At 45.4% G+C, this 17,361-nt stretch overlaps 1 protein-coding gene across 3 annotated transcripts in view; it reads left to right on the top strand.

Annotated features, from left to right (window-relative positions):
• Positions 1-17,361, top strand: part of TMEM135 (transmembrane protein 135) — a 447,390-nt gene that overhangs the window by 1,221 nt on the left and 428,808 nt on the right. The gene's annotated exons all lie outside the window — the stretch shown is intronic.

The following is a 17,361-nucleotide window of genomic DNA, read 5'->3' on the forward strand; positions in this document are numbered from 1 at the left end:
GTTGTTCTCTCTTATCTGGGATGAGCATCCTACTTCTACCCCCTCCACACCATCTCCCACCCTGCGCATCTTTGGGAGGCATCGGGCATGTGTCCTCCCTCTAGTCTGACTTGAGATGTCCTCTTGCACCCTTCCTCCACCTTGGGAGTCATCTGCTGTTCACCTCTGAGTACAGTTATTTGCTGTTCTGCTGAGACATGCCCTCACTTCCTTCTCTTCAAACATCTATATTCCTGCTTTTAAGTGTGCCTCTTTCTGCTCCCGATTATGTAATTTGTAAAGCGCTGTATCTTAACTATGGGCTCCAGGGAAAATATTCCAACTGAAATTGTATCTCCTTTACAGGGCACTGCCTTCCCAGCAGCAGTTTGTGAGGCTTGGTGAGAGATTTTCTTCAAATGACTAGGAAAGCAGTGCTGATTTCCTTTGGGAGGAGGGAGGCTGATGTTGACAAGCTCCTTTGCTGTTGTGGCAGATTGCATGAAAGGAAACAAAGCAATGGAGGGTCTTGATAATTCTGTCACTAGCATATATGAAGGTTCTGTTGGGGTCAGTAGAAAGCTGCGTTTGTAACAGTGACACGACAAACTCCAGACATTCAAACCTTTCAAAGGCACCTAAGCAGCTAAGGTGCCCAGTTCCGACTGAAGTGTTTCTGTAAACTGCTTAAGCTGTTTTGAAAAATGCCTGTTCAGAAGACTTGGCAAATCCTTCCTTGCAAACGATATCACCTCTATTATGAGCCCCGATTGCTTTGCCTTGCAAATGAGAAACTTAATCATCTTTAGTGAACCCCAAATAAGACAGATGAGGTTATCTTTCGTTAGGCCAACTAAATCGTTGGAAACATTGTCCTTTGAAAGCTTTTGGGCACAAACACCCTTCTTCAGGCATAGGGAGAGTCTGCTGGTGTTTTTGTGCTCTCCTGGGTGGAAGAGAAGCTTAAGCTAATATGCAAAATGCAGGTCTGTAAAAATGCAAATGTGTGGCAGTGCAGATCAGAGGTGATAGGAGATGATAGGTGGGGGGAATGTTGACCTGATTATAGCATGTAGCTGGTAAAAAGTAGAGAAGTTACCTGGGGTTATCGGATGGCAGGCAGGTTATAGTGTGCAGGCAGGTTACCTTGGGTTATCGGGTGGCAGGCAAGTTATAATGTGCCACAAATCCAATGTCTCTATTTAGTCCATGATGTTTTTGTTTCCAGTAGATTTATCAAGTGAAGAGTATAGGCTGATATATGAAAGGTGTTTTGTAAATTCCCTTTGAGGATTAGAACTGAGAGATTGGAGAGAGCATGGTTGCCTTGTGAGAAGTGTGCACCCACAGGTAACTGGGTATTTTTCTCTTTGATAGATTTTTGGTGTGCATTCATTCTGGTGTGCAGTTGTTTGGTTTTTCCTACATATTTTCCATTAGGGCATGTAGTGTACTGCATGAGATGCATTACATTTCTGGAGGTGCAGGTGTAAGATCCTTGTCTGCCTATGTCCTTAGACCAGCACAGTTACAACCAACACCCCCAAATAAGGAAGACTTGTCAGGTCTGCACCTGGACTCACTCGCTGAAGGAAAATTCAGACACAGAAAATCTGGGCACCAGCTCTTCCATAGGCTTTCTTTTATTTACCTTGCTGGACTTTGCTTACATGAGTGATCTCCATCACTTCAAAAGGGTATAGAATCATAGAAAATTAGGGTTGGGAGGGACCTCAGGAGGTCATCTAGTCCAGCATTTCTCAACCTCAAGGTTGCAAGAATATATGTAAGGGTTGCGAACAGACCTTAAAAATGGATCAACAAACTTTAAAAATGGATTCTCCTTTAAAGGAGAAAAATGTGGGAAACTGTGCCTTTTCCCTTGCAGGTTGACAGAGTTCCAGCCTGCAAGGGGCTGCTTGCCCCCCATCCCACACACTGGGAGGCTAGGGGTGGGTGGGGGGGTGCAGCAGGTCAAGAGTGAGGGGCACTGTGTCTGGACTGGCCATTGATGTTTATAAATGGGTCCTGCAATAAAAAAGGTTGAGAACAACTGAAATGGTTTGACCCATGCTCAAAGCAGGACCATACCCAACTAGATCACCCCAGCCAAGGCTTTGTCTAGCTGGGTCTTAAAAACCTCCAAGGATGGAGCTTCCACCACCTCTTTGGGTAACCTGTTCCAGTGTTTTACTACCCTTCTAGTGAGAAAATTCTTCCTTATATCTAACCTAAACTTCCCTTGCTGCAACTTGAAACTGTTGCTCCTTGTTGTGTCATCTGCCACCACTGAGAACAGCTTAGCTCCAGATGGGTAGATGGTCTAGCTCAGGGGGTGGGCAATTATTTCAGGCATGTTTCAGGTTTACTGAGTTTTGGCAAGCCGTCGAGGGCCACATGACAGGCAGCCAGGGGCAGCTAAATATTAATTTTCTAAATTTTTTAGGGGCCCTGTGGGCCAGATGGAATGGCCTGGCAGGCTGCATTTTGACCACCCCTGGTCTAGCTCCAGTCTACTGAGAGCGGTGTAGCTAACAGACTAGTTCCACTGAGAATAGTCTAGCTCCAGATGGGTAGATGGCTCATGTGGGTTAAGAGAATCAAATGTATAAGCATCCACAGGACTGGCATTTCTGTTTGAAGGTCTTGCAGCACTATATAAAACACCAAATCTGTATTTAGTTTATTCCCCCTTTAAGTTCTTTCTGTTACGTGCGTTTTCCAGCTTCCACTTCATCCTTGTAGTTTTATCAGTGGGTGGTCAAAGGGTCCTTTCCATTACTTCTTGGACCAGGTCCTTTTCACAGCAGTAGAAATGAACACATCTGGCCCTCCACATCCAAGCTACACTGCTGCATTGTTCTTTGCTAGGCATGTAATTGCCTCTGTCTGTTTGCTCCTCTTGCCACAAGTCAAACTTTGGAAAGTGTTAACTATTTCCTCTCCCAAACTTTTTGTGGAAGTGAATTAGAATGAGTAGACAAGGAGAGAGCAAAGGGCCAGAGGCTTGTGGGTGCAGAGGTGAACAGGTTTAGGGACTGCTGTGGTTCAGAATCTGAAATGTTTGGCCACCTTTCTGTTAATTATGACACGGATAGAGCCAAACAAATGATGCCACTGTTCAGTGAAAATGACTTGTGAATGAGATGTTTGCTTTCATCAAATAGCCTTTGTTTGTTAAGCAGCCCCGTGAGATTTTTTTTACATAATCATGACATGTGCTTAAAAGTACTTCTAGTAAAGTTAATCTGCAACCCTAGGGTTCTTTCTTTATATTGGTTCCAGTTTTGACTAGTTGCTTGTACAAAGTGTGTTTGGCAGTTGTATAATGTATTTTAGAGAATGAGCAAGCCTGTCAGAATAGATTTTTTTTAGAAGGAGCTTTGTACCTGACTCAGTAAACATGACAAAGTGTTATCATAAATAACTGCCTTTCACCTGTAATTCAGTAAAAATAAATAAGCAGCATGCTAACTGCAATGTCTTTATTTGTTCAGTTGGCAATTCTTAGTAGGTCCTGAGATAATATTTTTTTAATAAATTTGTATAGGTATAAATTGCTTTTGGAATGCCAAACAGACTCAAATGGAAAGGGATTTTCAAAACTGGTATCTGATCTATTTAAATCAATTGAAAACCCAGTTTCATAGTTTGTAGGGTCGGAAGGGACCTGAGTCCGACCCCCTGCCATGGCAGAAAAGAGTACTGGGGTCAAATGACCCCAGCAAAGTGTTCATCTAGCCTCCTCTTAAAGACCCCCAGGGTAGGAGCCAGCACCACTTCCCTTGGAAGTTGGTTCCAGATCCTAGCCGCCCTGACCGTGAAGTAGCGCCTCCTGATGTCTAGCCTGAATCTGCCCTCTGCCAGCTTGTGACCGTTATTTCTAGTCACTCCTGGCAGTGCTCGGGGGAACAGTGACTCCCCCAATGCCTGCTGGTCCCCCCTGACTAGTTTGTAAATGGCCACTAGATCCCCCCTCAGCCTTCTCTTGTGGAGGCTGAACAGGTTCAGGTCCTGTAGCCTGTCCTCGTAGGGCCTGCCCTGCTGCCCCTGGATCATGCGAGTGGCCCTCCTCTGGACCCTCTCCATGTTGTCCTCATCCCTCTTGAAGTGCGGCGCCCAGTTGTTTTAGTCCTGTAATCACAGGATTGGGGGGTGGCTTTGGACACTTCTACACCATTCTCAGACTAGCTTCCTGGTATGAAGAAGATGGTAGTTAGGAATCCAGGTACCTACTATAGCTTAAATGTCCAGCCACTGCTCTTAGAGCTTCATCTTTGCTCTGTGTTGGCAGAAAGGGATTTTGAATGTTTTTCCAGTAGTTCATTCATGAAACATGTGTTCTAGTAGTTAGCTGTGCATTTGTGGAGCTGAGTTACTGGATTTCCTTTATTCTAAAAGTTATTTTTTAGAATGCCCAAAATTTCCCCAAAAAGAGTGGATTTGGCCACCCTTTATGAGGAATCTGAAAACAGACTGTGTTTATGTTTCACGCCAAGGCTTCTGGCTTTTATAAAACAGTCACGTACAAAGTAGAGTACAGGTCCTGGATTTTTCTGCTCAAGCCTGTGTTCCAGCCCTTCTTCACCCCCTTTCTTCTCTTACCTCCTGGTAAATACAAACAAGTCCAGGAGAAACAAGTAGTGTGCATACTTATTCTTAGAAGGTTGGGAGATGGGCAGGAATGTGCTGGTATACGTCTTAATGTGGTATTCATGAAGAATGATATGATGGACCTTATTGTGAGCTATAGGATATGGATATGGATGGGAAAAGGTGGGTCACATGATTCAGTTTGATTGAGGGATAGCTTTAAAGTTGATGGTGAAGCTCAGTGTAATCAAACTCTCCAATAGCTTATTTTGAAAATCTCACCAAACACCTCCTTTTATCCCCTTTAGATACATGACTGGCACTTGAACCCATGCAGAGAAGCCTTATTTGCTGTCTGCATCTGCCTGAGCATTTGACAATGTTGAGAGTTCAACTGCTGTAGCAGTCAGGAACATTATTGGAAAAAGCAGCTTTAATAGTAGCCTCTAAAAACAGAGCAACTTTCTCCTCCCTTCCATCTATTTCTTAGGCTTTCCGGTTTCACTATTAATTTAAGGTAAGCTACCTCCTTGTTTTGCTCACTGGGCCAGAAGTACTGCAGAAGAAGATTATATAATCTTGGCCTGGGGGAAAGTCACTTTATGGAAGGAGTGGGGGTGCAGGGGAGGGAAAGGAGGACTTTAGTTTTGCGTCTGACAGGGATGAGTAACTCTGGACCAGGGGTTTCCAACCGTTTTAAGCTGATGGCTGGCAAACTGTGGACCGGAAGTGACTGTGGATTGGCAAACTGCGAACCAGCAGTGACCGGCATACTATGAGCAGGTAGCCAACTCTCTTTTATACTCGGTATAAGAACCCTTTTTTTATACTTGGTATAAAAAAGGGTTGCCAGTCCATGGTCACTTCTGGTCCTACAGCCAGCCCTCCTGTGGCCCAGCACCAGGTTATGGCCCAGGGGTTGGGAACCCTTGCTCTGGACTGCAGGGTGGCAGGGAGGTTTAGAAACAGGAACACGGTAGTATTTGGAGAAGATAGCATTATATACCAGATTTTTACAATTCCAGAATAGAATCACAGAAAAGTATGGCTGCAGTGGACCTCAGGATGTCATCTAGTCCAGTCCCCTGCTTAAGGCAGGATCATCCTGGATGCATTGCTCCTTCTGACAACTTGAACACACACTCTTCCATTGTATTTTGAAGACCAAGAATACGTCCATATTTTACTTTGAACATTTTGAAAATCTGCCCATGTTTTACTTTACTTCTGTTGGAGTGTTTACAGATGGGCAGTTAATCTAGAAAGTACCCAAAGAAGGCCATTTGCTAGTCATTAATGTGAAGGTGGACTTTAATGGAGAAGTATTTTACTTCTCATTAGGCTTTGTTTACATTGTGTATTTTTGTGTCATTCACGTAAAAGTAATGATCCATTTTGTGAACCAGTGCTAAATGTTCTGGATTTAGGGTAAAGGTCGTACTCTGTCCCTACCTTTGAACAAAAATGTAACTTATTTTTTGTAGCTGCAGTTGAAATCTTACAAAAGTAATGACTTACATGGTCTTGGGGTAGTAAGTCTGGTCAAGGAAAGAGAATTTGTGTGAGGCTGAATGGAAATGCCAAAAAGTGGTGAACTGAGGGTTGTTTATTTTGTAGCAGGTGTAGCTACACCAGGACTGCCAAGACCCAGATCTCAGAAGAAGCAGAAATCCTATTTACTTCTTTAGGAATTGTATGTAGCCCTGACTTTACAGACTGCTTGTATAGATTTCTCCAAAGAAGTGCAAGCTAAAGATCCATGGGATGGTTTGAGTACTAGTGAACAGCCCCAGAGCATACAGTGATGTTCGAATCCTTTCTCTGTTGCTAAAACAGATCCAGTTATCGAAGACTGAGCTGTTGAGTGCTAAATAGCAGCTTTGTCTTACATGGGTAATGCCCTGCAACTATTTAACTCATTACTTTGTAAAAGCATTTTGAGATGACTTGAATATAGTTGTACATATCACCTTTCATACTCTCCGTTGTCTCACATTGTTTTCATTAAGCCTTTGACCTGCCAAGCCTAGTTGAAATGCAGAGATTGTTCCCCATAACATTTCTATTTAATGAAGCCAGAATTCATTTTTATTTGGAATATGGGAACTTCACATTTGTCTGGCATTTTTATAACAGAAGCTTGTATTACATTCAGATGTACAGTATGCTGAATTTTGAACAAATAAAGTGAATTATGGATCTGGGAGAGGTGTATTTAGTCTGAAGTCAGGCAGAAGGCAGGGTAGAGATGAACTATGTAAGACTAACTAAATCAGATGTGTAATTTTTCATGAGTCAGACCTAATATTCACTTACGGACCTAATATTATTTTTTGTTGTAACCTCATTCGCCATTGTAGCATTTCTTTTTAGTGCTAGGAAATAGGTGTCATTAAACAGATCTTAAGCATTTTTAAGATTTACTTCAGTAATTTTTCTCAGCTGTATATTAAGTGGATCTGGATAATTTCTTTTGATTTCAGATTGGTTCAGTAAAGGAGCATTTATGAACTTAATAGTGTGTCTATTCATTAACACGTCCTGAAGAATTAATTTAGGGAGTCTTTATTCAGCTGAGTCACTGTGACAATTAATCCTTACAATTTCAAACTTGTGGTGCTGGCTTCAAACATAATTAATATTTGTAAAGCGCTTTAAGCTCCTGACTTTATCTGGTTCAAGTACAACTCAAGGCCTAGGCCCAAATGAGTGACGTGTGAACATAGCACAACTTCAGTACCAAAGTTTTTTTTTTCCATCACTAAATTTATCTAGGCATCTAAGGTTCTGCTTCTGTGCATGTCTGGAACTGCTGCATCTTGGTGCTTGTCTTGTGGGTGAGGCTGGGATTCATGGGCAGGGCTCTGATCTGATGGGCACATTCAGAGCACATCCAACATACACCAACGGCTTTGAGTTCAGCACAAAGCAGAGCACAGTGGCTGCTCTCCAGGAAGTGGGAGACTTGTGGTCAATGTCTGCCTGACTTGATGAGGAACAAAACCACACTTTAGGTCTCTACGAGTGGGCTACAGACAAGGGTAGATTAAGGGAAATTTCCATCCCTCCTGTCGAAGTTTGCTTGCTCCTTTCTGCCCTTGTGAATTTTGTATTCTTTTCTGCAACATGGCACGCCATCAGCAGGAGGCGTGGTGCATCTCTCTCTTCCCCCAGCTTCTAGCTTGGTGGTTAGAGGTGGGAGGTGCAAGTTTGAGTCCTTTCAGGCTGAAGAGGATGTTGAACCTAAATCTCTCACTTTGAGCAAGAACTTTATCTGCTCGGCAGTGAGTTATATAAAAGGAAAGCTGCATCACTTCCTTTTCTTTCAGCTACGTCTTGGAAGAAAAATGTGAGCTGGTGTTTTGTATCCAAATGGGTGATATAGACATTTAAGTTCATAAGATAATTTTGGGCTGTGATTCCTGATCTCACAAAAGCACCTAACTTAGGTTTGCCAGGGGGCAGATGTGTCTAGGGGGGAGGTACAACTTCAGGCACATTCCTCTCTTCAGTGTTTCCTACTGTTTAGCAGAAGTGTCCCACTGCTCAGTGATCCTATTTTAATTCCCACTTTTAGGCACCTGACTCTCCATTGCATTATGTAAGCATTTAAATTCCATAAGTCAGGTTTGTGATTTCCAAGACAAGACTGGGACACTTATCTAAGTCCCATTGTAGTCTGACCCCCCTTAGAGCTTTAAAATGACATTAAGGTGAACATTTATAATTCTGAAAAGGCTAGGGAGTTTTTGAAGCGGCCGCGGCCTTCCCATAGTTCTGAAGAGTCTCATCTATAAATGAGGAGGCACTCTACAGGGGGAGAGCGACAACAACTGTCTGTCTGTTGACAGATTGAGCTGATTCCAGCCAGACAAAGGAGTTCAAAAACCATCCCCAAAATAGTGGGCATTTTTTTTAGGTGCTCCATCTTGCTGCTTACTTGATCATCCAAAGAATCTGTGAGTTGACTAGTACCGTTGGCCGTGGTGAGCTTGTTGATTGCTGAAGTGGTGTTCATTTTCCATGAATAATCCTGGATGGTTAGATTTTTTTTTAATTGTTCTTGTAGCTAGTGATTATCTTGAAAGCTGAAGTTAACTCTGAAAGTGCAATGTGAGAGTAGGATTTCAGGAAAGCATGTGTCATTCCTGGTGTTCTTATTAAAAGCATGCCCAAACTTGTTGAAAACTCACTGACCTGTTTGCACTAGTCCTGATCTCGCCACCCTGTCGTCTTTTTTTTTTTTCCTCCCCACTTCAAATGGCTCTAGTTAGATGTTAGAATGGTAGTAGCTGAAATGATTTTTGCATAGTGCTGGCAGGCATTAGCTTATACAAATACTATCTTTTAAAAATGTAACTTAAATGTTGCAGAGATTTAGACTGAATGACTAAATTGAAGAGCCTTTAATATCTGCTTGTAAACTGTTACTGATGTCCAGAGCTTGACTATTGCATATCGTTTTGTGGTGCTTGAATACTGGAAACGGAACGTACTAATACAGGTTTCCCTCGCTTTATGCGGGTTCTGTATGTGTGAATTCACTCTTATGTGATGACCCTTTTCATACCAAAAATTAATTATATGCGAGGTAAATTCACTCTTATGCAGTCAGCGTGGTGGAAGCCCGCAGTCAGATGGTTTGTGTGGTGTACTGTAGGAGTGACACCACAGGTGGAGGAAGAAAAAATAATTTTGGGGGGCTGAGCTGGGTGGTGATGCCTGGGCTGGCCCCATCAGCAGGAGCTATGAGCCATGAAGCCGCCTGGAAGCAGTGCTTGTGGCCTCTGCTCAGGGCAGCTCATGCACGTGCTTCTGGAACTGCAGCTGCCCCAGGAGCAGGATGCCACCTCAGTACAGTTGAGGGGGTCAGTACAGCTGAGGTCTTGGAACGTTTCAAGGGAAACCTGTACAGTGAAATAGATGACTAAGTGGCTTATGGATTCTCTTTGGACACTACAGTGTCTGCTCTAGCAGGCTGGTTGTATGGCTTGGCTCTTTAATGTGGGAGCCCATATCCGAGACATTGCGGAGAAGATCCCTGAGCTTCTCCGGCCCACTGTCCACTACCCTATGCTCCTTATCCATGTGGGCACAAATGACATGGCTTGGAGCACTCCCAGCTGGGTCATGAAGTGCTACAGGGATTTGGGAGCAGGGCTTAAGGGGTTGGGGGCGCAGGTGGTTTTTTCTCTGATCCTCCCAGTCTCAGGCTATGGGCTGAGGAGGATCGAGGTAGTGAACCAAAGGCTGCGGCGCTGGTGTCATCGGGAAGGTTTTGGCTTCCGTGGGGTTCGGCTCTCTGGGGTTCCACCTTCCAAACCCTACAAAGTGGGGAAACCACCCAGTTGTGGGGGCTAGGGGTTAAGGCACCCTGACCCGCCTTTCACTGGGGTGATAACTGGCCTAGCATTTCCTGGGGGCTCCTGCACCACTGAGAGCCTCACCAGGCCACCCATTGCCAGCAGGGTGCAGTTTTAGGTCATGCCCAGGAGCCTCCTGACCATCCCCTACAGCTCCTCCCTTACCTCCAGGTGATGCTAGGAGCCCTGCAGCCAGGCGACGTTGTTGCCTGGCCTCCCAGCAGCAAAATGCCCTGTTTATATTCAGGCAGCCCTGAATCTAAAATGGCTGCCCTCATCAAGCACCTGCCAGCTGGTGGCTTCTGGCCCTTAAAGTGGCTGGCACAAGCCATGCCTTGCCACACTGCTCTTTGGTGAGAGAGGGAGTGAGCTGCTGGGAAGGGACGGTCTCCACCTCTCTCTGCTGGGGAGGAGGCTCTTCTCAGTCAGACTGGCTGACCTGCTCTACCGGGCTTTAAACTAAGCCCGCCGGGAGATGGGGGGGACTACCGCCACTGCTGGCCTTCTGAGCAACCTTTGCAAAGTCAGCTGGCCATGGCACTTAAGGGAGCCCACCCCTGCCCCAGCCCTGGAATAATCTGTGGGCAAGGCAAGTGTCCCCAAAGGGATGCTTGCCTGCCTGTACACAAATGCCAGGAGCTTGGGGAACAAACAGGAGGAACTTGTCCTCCTGCTCAACACAAACAATTACGATGTCATGGGGATAATGGAGACCTGGTGGGACTCCACCCATGACTGGGCCACAGGTATAAACAGCTATACCTTGTACAGAAGAGAGAGAGTGGATAAAAGGGGCGGGGGTATAGTTCTCTATATCAAGGAAAGCTATGCGACCCTGCAAGCTGACATTGGTGCCCAGGAGTGGACGACTGCAGATTGCAGATTGGCTGAGGGGTCGCACTCAGAGGGTGGTGGTGGATGGGTCATATTCGACCTGGGGGGAGGTGGGTAGCGGAGTCCCCCAGGGCTCAGTCCTGGGGCCTGCGCTGTTCAATTTCTTCATCAGCGATCTGGATGATGGGGTGGAAAGTAACCTGTTTAAATTCGCTGATGACACCAAAATTTGGGGGGAGGTGAGCACGCTAGCAGGGAGGGAGAGATTGCAGAGGGATCTGGATAGGTTACAGGGGTGGGCTAACAGGAACAGGATGCGTTTTAATACGGACAAGTGCAGGGTGCTGCACTTGGGCAGTAGGAACCAGCAGCACACTTACACAATGGGGAACTCCCTACTCGAGAGCACGGAGGCAGAAAGAGATCTTGGAGTCATTATTGACTCCAAGATGAACATGGGCCGACAATGCGAGGTCATGGTTGGCAGGGCTAACCGGACCTTGTCGTGCATCCACAGGTGCATCTCGAGTAGAGCCAAGGAGGTGATCCTCCCCCTCTACGCGACGCTGGTCAGGCCACAGCTGGAGTATTGTGTCCAGTTCTGTGCGCCCCATTTCAAGAGGGATGTGGACAACATGGAGAGGGTCCAGAGGAGGGCCACCCGCATGATCCGGGGACAACAGGGCAGACCCTACAGTGAGAGACTGCGGGACCTGAACCTATTCAGCCTCCACAAGAGAAGGCTGAGGGGGGACCTGGTGACCGTCTATAAACTCACTAGGGGGGACCAGAAGGGTTTGGGGGAGACGCTGTTTCCCCTAGCGCCCGCTGGCATAACAAGGAGTAATGGGCACAAGTTGATGGAGAGGAGGTATAGATTGGACATCCGCAAAAACTACTTCACAGTTAGGGCGGCTAGGAGCTGGAACCAACTTCCAAGGGAAGTGGTGCTGGCCCCTACCCTGGGGGTCTTTAAGAAGAGGCTGGATGCCTACCTGGCTGGACTCATTTGAGTCCCGTTCTTGTTTTTGGGGTTTTTTGTTGTTCTCCCGCCCTGGCGGGGGGTCGGGCTAGAAGATCTACTAGGTCCCTTCCGACCCTTAATCTATGAATCTATGACTGGAGACCCCCTGGGTTAAAATCTGTGGGGAACACGGCAGGGGACAGAATGGTGGGAGCCTACTATAAACCTCCGACCCAGGATCAAGAGCTTGACGAGGAGTTCGCCAGGGAATTGGCTGAGGCTGCATGGTTGTCATGGGAGACTTCAACTACCCGGACATCTCACGGGAAGAGCACTTGGCCAAATCCAAATGGTTGCAAAGCTTTCTCACGTGCGTGGATGAGCTCTGTCTGACGCAAGAATTCTACAGGTTGACAAGAGGCAAAAGCACTGCTCAGCCTGGTACTGGCAATGGAGGACGACCCTATCAGTGACCTAACAATTGAAGGGAAGCTGGGTGACAGTGACCATGAGCTGATCACCTTCACCATCCACCGTAAAGCTGGCAAGTCAGTCAGCAGTATAGAAATCCTTGACTTCAGGAAAGCTGACTTTGACAAGCTCAGGAAGCTTGTCAGTGAGGCCCTAAGTGACCATGACCCCAAGGGGAGGGGAGTTTAGGAAGAGTGGCCGCTCCTCAAGGAAGCGATCCTGGATGCACAAGCAAAATCTATCCCATCTCGGAGGAAAGGCAGCAAAAGGGCACAGCAGCCCCCTTGGCTCTGCAGGGAGCTAGCATCTGAAAAGAAAGGCCTACAAAGGATGGAGGACGGGATCCACCTCCAAAGAGGAATATTCTGCACTGGTCCGAACCTGCAGAAAGTGAACCAGAAAAGCTAAGGCTGCGACTGAACTCCAACTGGATACAAGTGTCAAGGACAATAAAAAGTCCTTTTTTAGATATGTGGGCATCTGGAGGAAAAGCAAGGGCAACATTAGACCCCTGCTAAACCAGATGGGACAGTTGACTACAGACACCCAGGAAAAAGCCAACTTGCTCAGTGGGTACTTTGCGTCAGTTTTTCACTAGTCCCAAGGGATGCCCCTGCCCATTACGGGACAGAAAGGCCCGGATGAGGGAGATTTCTTACCCTCTGTCAATGCTGACCTTGTGAAGGAACACCGTTGAGAGGCTGAACACCTTCAAGCCAGCTGGCCCTGATAGCTTACACCCCAGAGTACTCGAGATCTTCGTATGGATCTTCGAGAACTCTTGGTGCTCTGGTGAAGTGCCAGATGATTGGAAGAAGGCCAATGTGGTGCCTGTCTTCAAGAAAGGGAGAAAAGTGGATCCAGCAAACTACAGACCCATCAGCCCGACCTCTATCTCGGGGAAGATCCTAGAAAAGATTATCAAAGAGACCATTCTCAATAGACTGGCCGATGGCAAAATCCTGAGGGATAGCCAGCATGGGTTTGTTATGGGTAGGTCTTGCTTGACCAATCTTATTTCCTTTTATGACCAGGTGACCTATCACCTGGACAAGGGGGAAGAGATTGATGTCATATATCTTGATTTTAAAAAAGCCTCCGATCTCGTATCCCATGATCACCTTTTAGCAAAACTGGCCAGCTGCAGCCTCGGCTTCAGCATGATCCGCTGACTGAGGAATTGGTTCCGTGGTCAGATCCAGAGGGTGGTGGTTGATGCAAGTCAATCACTGTGGTGCCCTGTGACCAGTGGGGTCCTTCAAGGCTCTATTCTTGGGCTTGTATTATTCAACATCTTCATTAATGATGTGGATATTGGCATCAGAAGCAGACTGGCCAAGTTTGCCAAGGACACCAAACTTTGGGGTAAAGCATCCACACCTGAGGACAGGAGGGCGATCCAGGATGACCTTCACAGGCTCATGAAATGGGTGGACGAGAACCTGATGGTGTTTAACACCGAAAAATGCAAGGTTCTCCACCTTGGGAAGAAAAACCTACAGCATGCTTATAGGCTCGGCAGTGCTATGCTGGCTAGCTCTACGGACGAAAAGGACTTGGGGGTCATGATTGACCACAAGATGAACATGAGCCTTCAATGTGAATCTGTGGCTAGTAAAGCGACCAAAACGCTGGCTTGCATCCATAGATGCTTCTCAAGCAAATCCCAGGACGTTATTCTCCCATTGTACTTGGCCTTGGTGAGGCTGCAGCTGGAGTATTGCACCCAGTTTCGGGCTTCTCAATTCAAAAAGGATGTGGAGAAGCTTGAGAGAGTCCAGAGGAGAGCCACGTGCATGATCAGAGGTCAGGAAAACAGACCTTATGATGAGAGGCTGAGAGCTATGGGACTCTTCAGCCAGAAAAGTGCAGGGTTAGGGGTGATGTGATGGCTGCCTATAAGTTTATCAGGGGTGTTCACCAGGACCTGGGGGAACGTCTGTTCACTAGAGCGTCCCAAGGGATGACATGGTTGAATACGCTCAAACTCCTCCATGACTGTTTCAGGCTGGACATAAGGAAGAACTTTACTGTCTGAGCCCCCAAGGTTTGGAATAGACTGCCACTGTAGGTGGTTCAAGCACCTACTTTGAACGCCTTTAAGAGAAATTTGGATGTTTATCTTGCTGGGATCCTTTAACCCCAGCTGACTTCCTGCCCCTGGGGCAGGGGCTGGCCTCAATGATCTTCTGAGGTCCCTTCCAGCCCGAATGTCTATGAAATCTAATGTATGTAATGCTCAGAATGTACTTTGCTTGGAACATATTTCATCTGAAGACCTCAGAGGGGCAAAATAATTAGTATATAGTGGTGTAAAGAGACTGGAATAAACTTTATAAGGACATTTTTCTTTAGTGTTCAATATCTCATGGCATTCTGAGAACTGAAGGAATGTTGGCCAGAAAGATGCTTTCCAAAAAGCCCAGTGTGAATATGGCCTAGTCTTGGTTTTTTGCTCCTCAGTTTTGGAACCCACCAGAGCCCTAGCCTGGCTATCTCTTGGAAGTGGTATAAGACCTCCTAATTTGGCTAGGCTTTTAGCAGGTGGGGTTAAACAGGCGGGATTCTTTGTGGAACTTTTTATTATTGTTTTATTATTTTACCTGCCTTTCTGACTTTGTTGCTGTAAGCTACCCTGAGTGTTTTGGGGGAGGGCAGCATAGAAATCAAATAAAGGAATAAATGAACATAATATATTAATTTAAAAATGTTAAGAAAGTGGATCAAAATACAGGAGTTCACTTTCAAACACTCTTTGATGGTTTACTTCATAACAATGAAAAGCAGATTGGGGCAGGGAAAGAGAATGATTCCATTATGGGACACCATTTTAAACATGTAAAGTTGGAGACCTTAGTGGCTTAAGAGTTTATGCTTCAGGAGCCATAGATTGAGGTTATGGGAGAGCCCATTTTAGATTTTTCAGTTTTTAATATGGATAAATGAAACACTGCCACTTCCTATGTTTGGGTCTCCTAGGTAGAAGGTTTAACAAAAAAATCCTTATTGAGTTGAAACGATACATGCATTTTTTTCTGACTTTTCTCTAAAATCAAAGGGGATTGACTAATCTAATCTCTGTATTTTTGTGTACAGAATTATTTAGCTGTCAACGAATTAGCTGCCAACCTAAATGAAGCTTGGAATTCCATTTAGCTGCAGCATTCTTCACCACAGCTTCAGCCAGAGAGCTAGAATATGAACATCATATACAGGAACTAACATACAATGAACTTTACAGGCCTTCTGCCTAAAAGTTATAGTTACGGTAAAAGATGATTGATTTTTGGGAGAGTGGGGGAGAAAGCAGTATGGGCGAAACAATTTGGGGGAAATGCCCTGACTTCTTCACTTGGAAATATATATACCTGTTACTGACTGCAGTGTTGCTGAATCTGTACGTTACATGGTTTAACTGCAAACTTAGGAGCAGGTCTTGTTTAGTGAAATTCATGGTGAAGTGCGGCTGAAGTTTGCATCGTTTTCAGCACTGGAGCTGATGCACCTGTATCTGAGCTTGCTGGCAACAAGTGTCTTCCTAGTTATTTTAGACTAGGTTCTAGTGGGAAAATCTGAAACTTAGTGGGATGATCCTTGCAAATGTAATAGGAAGTACAGGAGGAGCAAAAGAGATCAAGGTAAAAGTTTGGGGTGTAGGGGAAGATCCCAAGCAGACAATCTGACACTGTCTTGTCTTTTATTCTTTGTGTTAGTAGTAAAAAGTATTCTTACAATCTTGTTTAAATATTGTTGTCTTATATTTGCTGACATAATAGCAAGATTACTGAAAACTGATTTGAAATCTTTAGAACACAGGTACTTTTTGGTGTACAAAGATAAATACTGTCCCCATCCTCACAGGAAAAAATAAGGAAAGGCTTTGTTTTGTGGTCCTGCACAAAGTTGATGGGACAGCTGAGAACAGGGGTTGAATTCCTTTGCATACACCAGACTAGCTTGTCTCCGTAGTAGTAGTAATAATAAATATATTATGTACACACTTTTTTTTTCTTTTTTTAAAGCAGCACTATAGTAACAATTCCTAGTCCCTAACATATTAGTTGTGAAACAGTTTCAAATACTTCTAACTGCATTCTCACCATCTGCAAAAAGTTAAGAAATGCCTGCCTTAGAATTGTACTGAAGATGGATTTTCTCAGTGAGTTTTCATGTCTCTTGAACTTGGTTGAGTAAAAAAAAAAAAAAAGTACTATGGGTTAGGTTACAGTTTTTCTGAAAAATGTTAAAAGTAACATTTGCCCTTCATAAATGCAATGCAGTACTAGTTTCCATTTGTGGGAGAAAATGATCATTTTTAAACATAATGTAATTTGCTAGTTTTTTTAAACATTGGAAAATAAGTGACTTACCATTCCCAAATGAATGGTATTTTTCACAAAAGAACATTTCCATTCTGGCACCTGGTTTGATATTGTATTGATGCATCTTATAGCTTTGGAGCATTTTATTATCTTGATTCGTGTTTATTTAAATCTACTTCTTACCAGTCTCCAAAATAATACTGCTAAATGTTTCCCACCTGGATGCTTGAATAGAGTCCCTTTTATTTCCATGAAAAAATCCACAACCTTAATCGTCATCTTCAAGTCTCCATTAATGTCTTGTCTTGTCCTGCGCAGCGTGTAGGCAATGAGGAGCATAGCCCAGCAGCCTGGAGGGCTGTGTGCAGCTGGTAAGTCTGTTGTGGTGGAAGGGGTGGGGGGGCAGATCAAGGCCCCTGTGGTGAGGGAGGGGCAGGCGCTGCCCAGCTGGGGCAGCTCCTGCCACTGTGCATGTGCCCCCGGATCTGTGCGGGCTGTGGGCAGGGTGGGTTGCTGCTACGGGCTGGGGCCAGGGCTGCGCTGGGTTCTTCCCGGCACGTGGGTGGGGAAGGAGGTTGGGCTGGGGCTGTGCTTGCGGCAGGTGGCAGTGGCGCTGAGAGGTGGGGCTATGATAGCATATATTCGGATTCTTCCTCTTCTTGGTTGGAGACTCAGGGACCAATACCTTTTGGGAGCTCACCTGCACTGTCTTTCTATGACTGTACCAATCCCTGCATCTCCAAGAATTCCTGCTCGAGGCTTGTGGAGCTGTCCTTGGTCTTCTGCTAGTGTTGGGCAATGCAAAAATACAGCAAACCCTTGAATAAAAATCACT

Source organism: Gavialis gangeticus, unplaced genomic scaffold, assembly GCF_001723915.1.
Source record: "Gavialis gangeticus isolate Ggan-Ray unplaced genomic scaffold, GavGan_comp1, whole genome shotgun sequence".
Taxonomy (NCBI): Eukaryota; Metazoa; Chordata; order Crocodylia; family Gavialidae; genus Gavialis; species Gavialis gangeticus.